Source organism: Macaca nemestrina, chromosome 10 (assembly GCF_043159975.1).
Source record: "Macaca nemestrina isolate mMacNem1 chromosome 10, mMacNem.hap1, whole genome shotgun sequence".
NCBI lineage: Eukaryota > Metazoa > Chordata > Mammalia > Primates > Cercopithecidae > Macaca > Macaca nemestrina.
The window spans coordinates 137656905-137665406 of NC_092134.1; positions in this window are offsets into that span (position 1 = coordinate 137656905).

Here is an 8502-nt window from a genome sequence, read left to right on the forward strand (position 1 = left end):
TCAGAGAAGGTTTTCAGAGGCTCCCCTAAAGAAATATCAGAAGAGTCTTCAGTCCTCTCTGGCAAACGTTCTGTGTGGCATATGTGGAGACACTTGCTCTCTCCACATTGATGCTCTTGACGAACAGATTTCTTTTCTTTCTTTCTTTCTTTTCTTTCTTTTTTTTTCTTTTTTTGTTACATGGATAAGTTCTTTAGTGGTGATTTCTGAGGTTTTGGTGCACCCATCACCCAAGCAGTGTACACTGCACCCAGTGTGTAGTCTTTTATCCCTTACCCCGCCACCCTTCTCCCTGAGTCCCCAAAGTCCATTGTATCATTCTTACGCCTTTGCATGCTCATAGCTTAGCTCCTACTTACGAGTGAGAACATACAATGTTTGGTTTTCCATTCCTGAGTTACTTCACAATGATCTCCAGTTCCATCCAAGTTGCCATGAATGCCATTATTTCGTTCCTTTTAATGGCTGAGCAGTATTCCATGGTGTGTATATACCACATTTTCTTTTTCCACTTGTTGATTGATGGGCATTTAGGTTGGTTCCGTATTTTTGCAATTGTGGATTGTGCTGTAAACATGCGTGTACAAGTATCTTTTTCATATAATGACTTCTTTTCCTCTGGGTAGATACCTGGGAGTGGGATTGCTGGATCAAATGTTAGATCTACCTTTAGGTCTTTAAGGAATCTCCATACTATTTTCCATAGTGGTTGTACTAGTTTACATTCCCACCAGCAGTGTGAAAGCGTTCCCTTTTCACCACATCCATACCAACATCTATTATTTTTTGATTTTTCAATTATGGCCATTCTTGCAGGGGTAAGGTGGTGTCCCATTGTGGTTTTAACTTGTATTTTCCTGATAATTAGCGATGTTGAGCATTTTTTTTTCATGTATTTGTTGGTCATTTGTATATCTTTGTTTGAGAATTGTCTGTTCATATACCTTGCCCACTTTTTGATGGGATTATTATTACTTTTTCTTGCTGCTTTGTTTGAGTCCTTGCAGATTCTGGGTATTTGTCTTTTGTCAGATGCATAGATTGTGAATATTTTCTCCCACTTTGTGGGTTGTCTGTTTACTTTGCTGATTATTTCTTTTGCTGTGCAGAAGCTTTTTCGTTAATTAGGTCCCATGTTGATGAATAGATTTCTAATCACAGTGAAGTCATGAGCCACACTTGGGATCCAAGGTTGTCCCTATTGTGCCACAAGGACAAGATCCTGGAGGGTCTTTGCCTCACCACATAGCATGCCAAATTCAGCTCTTCCCCAGGAACACCCAGCTCTTTGTATTAAGCCATGTTCACTAGCCTAAACTCCTCTTCCATGTGGAGACATCCCCTCCGAGGTGGATCCACTCTGATAAAGACTGATTTTGGATTAGGAGTTGGGTATCTTAGTGTCCAGGAGAATCATTCTAGTTCCTTCTCAGCAAGCAGCTCTCCAAACCAAGATGAATCTAAGAGATTGCCCATCTCAAGCTACAGAAGATCCCACTCTCTCTCCACTCTGAGTGGTGTATCATCCCACATTTATGTAAATGTCAGCCCTCACTGAACCTAGAGTCTCTCATCTGACTGGGCAGAGACGGCGTGTGGGGTGGAAGGAGAGAATTCTAACACTCTGTCACACACAGGCGAAGAAACGGAGGCTCAGAGAAACTCTGCCTCTGCTCAAGAACCCAAAGCCAGTGGACACCAGAGCCAGAAGTCAGACTGCACCCTGCCGCAGCCCAGAGTCTGCTCCTGACCCTCACTGGAGAAAAGGGAGAGGCGTATTTCTAAAGCTATCCCTGTTTGGGTGAAGTACGGCAACAGGTTTCACATGGTGATGAGGAAGCATACTAAAACGCTGTCCGTTTCGGAGCCAGACTTGGGTCCTAGTCCCTGCTCTCCATTGACGTAAATGCCATAACTTCTCTATGCTGCTTTCCCCATCTGAAGGATGGAAATCCCTTCCCTGCCTCCTCCTCATGGTTGTCTTTGGTAAGCCATAGAGCACTAGATCAGTATCAGGGAGGTACTGTAATGAACCCAAGCAAATCGAAGAAGACAAACACTATCATCAATGACCAGAATAAGTTTATGTCTAGTATAAGATCCATTGGTAGAGACTACTGTGGCCAATGATGAACTTAAAGTCCAGGCGATGCCAGTCCAAGAGGCGGGTGTATGTGCCAGGAAGTGGAACATTTGTGTGCGGGAACCATCTCTGCTGAGGACATGACACTGCCTGGTTAGTATTCTTGCCATCGCTATGTTTGCTAAACTCTATTTCAGGACCGGGTTTCCAGATGAGTCAACTATTGAGGAAGGCCTCAACTGCAATGCCACTGCGCAGGATTCACTAAATAATTATTGTCTTTCCCCCCCAACTTCTGTTAACATGTCTTGGCTTTTAAAACAAATGTCTTGCTTTGACGTCGAATAAATATGTAGTGGTTTCTTAAAAACATTGCACTGACTTCATTAAAAACATATCGAGTGGTGCTCAAGTATAAATTTTAGTCACTAGACCATGATTTTCAGAAAATACATTAATTTAAACTAATTTTTCAAGGTTTTTGTGGTTTCCTTGAGTGGCTCCTTATACGTATTGACCAAAGAAAAGAGAGTTTATTGTGGGAGAGGGTAACTTCTGTATTGAAATGCTTCATCATTCAGACTGAAATCCCTCAGAAGAAAATCAGCTTTTCAACTGATTTTTGGATGATCTCTCTATAGCTTCATGACACATCTAGAAACCAAGAGGGTGACTCTAGACACACCACTTGTTAGAGATGCTGTGTTAGTCTGCTTTTGCATTGCTATAAAGAAAAACCCGAGACTGGGTAATTTATAAAGAAAAGAGGTGAATTTTGGCTCATGGTTCTGCAGGCTGTACAGGAAGTGTGGCGCTGGCATCTGTTTCTGGTGAGGTCCTCTGGAAGCTTCCAATCATGGGGTAGGTGAAGGGGGAGCAGGTATCACATGGCAAGGGAGAGGGCAAGAGAGGGGGTGGGACCTGCCACACTCTTTTTTCTTTAAAGTTTCAATTTGCATTTATTATGAATGAAATTAAACATCTTTTCATTTGCTTAAAATCCATTTTTATTCTGTATCCTTATATATATATTTTTTCTTTATACCCCTCTGAATTCTTTTTTTTTAAATTATACTTTAATTTCTGGGGTACATGTGCAGAATGTGAAGTTTTGTTACATAGGCATACATGTGCCATGGTGGTTTGCTGCACCCGTCAACCCGTCATCTACATTAGGTATTTCTCCTAATGCTATCCCTCCCCTAGCCCCCCACCCCCCGACAGGCCCTGGTGTATGATGTTCCCCTTCCTGTGTCTATGTGTTCTCATTGTTCAACTCCCACTTATGAGTGAGAACATGCGGTGTTTTGTTTTCTGTTCTTGTGTTAGTTTGCTGAGAATGATGGTTTCCAGCTTCATCCATGTCCCTGCAAAGAACACGAACTCATCCTTTTTTTAATGGCTGCACAGTATTCTATGGTGTATATATGCCACATTTTCTTTTTAAACAACCAGATCTTGCATAAAGTCAGTGCAAGAATTCACTCATTATTGTGAGGATGGCACGAAGCCATTCATGAGGGATCTACCCCCATAATCCAAACACCTCCTGGCCCCACCTCCAACACTGGAGGTCGCATTTTAACATGAGATTTGGAGAGGACACACATCTAACCCCTAATATCAGATGCACACAGGTGCAGTTACATTCCAGGATCACTTAGTCAGAAAATGCCCAAGCACCTGTAAAGAGTTGGTGACTGAGGAAGAGTGTCTTGACTTCCCGACAAAGTGTCTTCCACTGATCAGCAAGGGTCTGCAGTGTCAAATCCATTCCTAGTAAAGGTGGAAACGAAGAATCAGATGCACATTAAAAAGCACCAACTCAGATAAGAATTTATATTTGGAAAGATATTACATAGGTATTTCTCTCCCTCCACTCTTTTTTTTTTTTTTTTTTTTGAGATGGAGTCTTGCTCTGTTGCCCAGGCTGGAGTGCAGTGGCATGATCTCGGCTCACTGCAACCTCTGCCTCTCAGGTTCAAGCGATGCTCCTGCCTCAGCCTCCTGAGAAGCTGGGATTACAGGCGCCTGCCACCACACCTGGCTAATGTTTTGTATTTTTAGTAGAGACGAGGTTTCACTGTGTTAGCCAGGATGGTCTCGATCTGCTGACCTCATGATCTGCCTGCCTTGGCCTCCCAAATTGTGGGAATTACAGGCGTGAGCCACCGCAGCAGGCCTCTCTGCCCCTTTTTAGTGGGATATGAAGGGGCTGGAATGTGGTTCTGAAAGCAAAGGGTCGGATAAAAGCATATCTCATTGTTAAAGAGATTTTTAAGAACAGAAGATACTGTTTTTTTTTTTAATAGATTACGCACTTTCAAAAGAGATTTGAAGTTGCTATTATAATAAATTTTGAAGTTGCTATTAAAATAAGCAAAATACAGCTACATGGGAGGCTGAGGTGGGGGATCGCTTGAGCCCAGGAGTTCAAGGCTGTAAAACACAATGATCACACCTGTGAATTGCCATGTGCTCCTGCCTGGGCAATGTAGCAAGACCCCTTCTCTAAACTAAAAACAAACAAAAACAAGATAGTTAAACCAGAGAGAGAGATCAGAGACTACACTGAGTGTGTCAGGTAACTGACAACAGGGTTATCAATTCACTAAGTTCACTAAAACAACAGAGGTTACACTGCTTTGCTGAATATCTAGCTGGGTCCTTTGAATACACAATCTCTGTTGTTCCAGCAGGAGCAGTGCCACTCCACATCGGTTGTGGGTCCTGCCGCCGAGCCTTCCCCATTGCCCAGCTTTTATGGGGTGGCCCACCCCTGGCCTGGCCTCCCTCTGCATCTGTACCATCCCCACTCGGCTGAGCTCTGTGCCTTTCCTTCAGCTTCATGCCCGGGGTTCCTTCCACAATCTTATACCAGCTTCATCCCCTGTCCCTGGGCATGCCCTTTCCTGGTGCTCCTTAGGACTATAGGGAGACTTCAGATCTGCTGGTCATGGCCATGTGGCACAGCCTTGGGGCTCCACCAGCTCCCTCAATAAACTTCTCCCCCATCACCTCCTTCATTCTGTGAGGGGAACTCCACAGCAAGTGTGGGTCTGGGGTTGGAAGGGCTGTGGAGTGAGAGTGAGGAAGGTGGATAGGGACCAATTCATTGGGACCAGTTTTATAGCAGGCACATCATATACATTATTTCTAATCCCTGCAACACCCATACGTTAAACATTAACTCTATTTTATGGATGGAAAAGCTGGTGCTCTAAGACACTCTCGAACTCACCCACAGGCAAGTAGCTAATACATTCAAGAGCCAGAAGTGAAACCTTGGTCTGTCTCATAGGCCATGCCATTTCCTCAATGCCAGCCTGCTACCAATTTTCTTCCTGCCCTATTTTCCACTATTTAATTGCATAAACACTTTACTGTCGCCTCTTCTTCCCTCCCTGTGCCTTCACTGCATCTGGAGTGCTTGTCTGGTTTGCTGCCAGGTCGCAACCCCTGGTTTTACCCTGACCTGTGGTTCCCCACTCAAGGCTGCTCACTTCTCGGCCACACAGTGAATATCTGGCTCTTTCCTTTATACCATATTTCACAGACTTGGCCACAGCCTTCTCACACATTCCCTTGTTCTTCAAGCTGCTTCCGCCAACCCCATGCTGCTTTGCCTGGGCACTGGCAGCTTCACAGCAGAGCTCCCACTCAATGGAAAGGTACACACAGCCCACTCATCTGCGTGACTTCCCTTAAGGGAAATGGGCGTACATTCATTATCATTAGGATCTGAAGCCTCATACTGTGCCTAGAACAGTCACATGGTTGATGCTCAGTAAAGATTGGTTGCTGCAAGAAAGGAAGGCAGGAAAGGAGGGAGGGAGGGAAGAGGAAACGTGGGGCTGGAGTTGCTGTGGGACATTTAGGAGGTGGGTCCATGACGAGGCTTTCATCAGAAAGCAACAGTGCTCTCCTCTTCCCAGGCCCAATGCATCTCTCTTCCTTGCTACATCAGAGAGATCGAAAGTTGACATTTGGTTGACACATAACAGCAGGAACATCCCAGGGACTAAGAATATGGAAATACTTTGGTATTAGATTGTAAATGGCTGTTACCCCACAAGTACTCCAAGTGTGCCCCTAGACCATTCCAGCTCCTCCCTGGAGGCCCCCCTCGTCCTCCCTGTGATCCTGGAAGGACATAAAGGAGTGATGCTTATCACAGCAGGTGGGCTCTGGATCCTTTCATTGCTAGGTGTTTAGACTGCACCAAGTGCAAAATGTTAAACTGTCTCCACACACAAAGCTACCAATTCCTGGATACCTGATCCTGGAAGTCCCATCAATTCCCACTTGCCGTCTGCCCTGCCCCATCCCACACTGGAGAGTTGCCCCTTCTTGGCTCAAGGCTCTTAAGTCACTGCAGGTGGTCAACATAAACAAACCTGAGTTCATTCCAAAGGAAACAAGTGGGGTAGCTGCCTACCTGCGCTTTGATTCCAGAACAGTTAGATCCAAGAGGAGAAAACCTTTGGCGTCTGTCAACTTGGCTTCTCGGTGGAAATCTTATCAAAAAATGTTGGACCTTCCAGATTTCCTGATAAGACTAGAGTGAAGACAAAGCTTTGTGTGTCTCCAGTTCCTCATGTCCCCCTCTTCCCCATACCACCTCCCCAAATGCTAGTAATTATCATTTCTAATGTAATCCTGTGGAAATGTATTAATTACAGCCTCAGAGCCTTAGAGATCCTCTGCCTTTATCATGTTCCAGTGAATTTACTTGGAGACAGTTGAGGTCTTTTCCAAGGGCTACCAAGTGGCTAAAATACATCTACACTGATGGCAACTTACGTTTTCTTAACACTACATCATGGATTTACATGCCGAGAAGCCCACTTTAATGAACACCTGCTATCTTTTCCATGCAATAAATTGTTTCCAGGAGTGGGAGGACAGCGCTTATAGCATTTCCCCTGACTACACTTAATTGATTTCCACCCTTTCTCTCCCTCCTGCCAAGAAAGGACCCCAAGATGCTGAAATGTGCCAAACTTTGGCCTGGTTGGTGGTGGCATGACTCAGAGACACCGATGATTCCAATGGCTTGTGGATTTCTCTGTAGGTCACCTCACTCATCCTTCTGCCTCCAGGTCAGGAACCATATCAAACTCATCCCAGACTGGTATGACAGAGACTAAATGGGGAAATGAGCTCAGGGCCTGGAAGAAATTAGTCTGAAATGAAAGGAAACCATATTCTGAGTAAGAGAGAATGGCAACTGGAACAGATGAAACAGACCAGCCTTTCGACACGAACTTGCCCCAGCCTCCAGCCAGTATCATGATAACCTTGGCAAAGGTGGAAACAGTGTTCAAAATACTTGAAATATTTGAGGGGGGCAAAAGACTAATATTTAGAACTTAAATTCAGAATTTATTTGATTCAAAATTGTTTTTAGGAAGTGGAATTCCATGCCACTATGAAGTAGGTCTAAGGGTGTGGGCTGGCTTGGGTGGGAAGCAGCAGGGGTGGGTGGGTTCTGTGGTGAGTCCTGCAATGCCAGCACCCCAGATGGGCAGGCCCCATGGCTTCCTCAGCCATGCCAATCTCCTGCACATAAGGTCTCCCTGCTCAAGGGTCTTTTGCTGAGATCCTTACATTGCTTGTTCCTGTGCTTTATTTGGTTCTCTGCTCAAATATTACTTTCTTAGAGAGGCCTTCCCTGGCTATCTTCCCAGGGTACCTCTCAGGACTTAGGACTGTACATACTGAAGACATGGTCCATACTGGGGAGACAGACCCAGGGAAGACCACACAGCCTTGCAAATGGGTTTGGAGCCAGACATTCAGGAAATCCTGGGGTCCTGGGTATATGCAAAATGGTTTAGAAGGGGGTACTTCTCACTGTGTGGGTAGGGGCATGTCTGGAAGGCAGCTGGAACAAACACACAGCTCCTCTGGCAAGGATCAAGCAGTAGTACTGGTGCTGGCTCCTCTCCTCAAGGCCACATCAGGGTTGCCAGGTGGCCTCTGCTCCAGTCATCCTTTCATTCCAGGAAAAGTAAGGAGGAAGTGGAGAGTAAAATAGGAGACTGCCTGCTGAGTTAGACTCCTTTCTAAAGGAATTTTCTGGAAGCCCCACCTGAAAACTTCTATCTACATATTATTGTCCAGGACTTAGTGACACAGCCACCCCTCTCTAAAAGGGAGTCTGGGAACAGTAGTTTTCTTTGCTGGACACATTGCCACGTCACCTTACAAAGGAGGGGTCTATTGGTGAAGGAAAGAGGAAGATAGATTTTGCAGAGGCAAGCAATAGTCTCTGCCCCCTTCTTTCTACTTCTCCTGGGCCTTTAAATACAGGAGGAAAAGGCTGAGCTTGAACTTGATGGTAAGTGAGACAGGAATGCTAGTGGGAGGTGAGCCTGCTAATCCAGAAAGAGGCAGGTCACACCAAGTGCTGATGC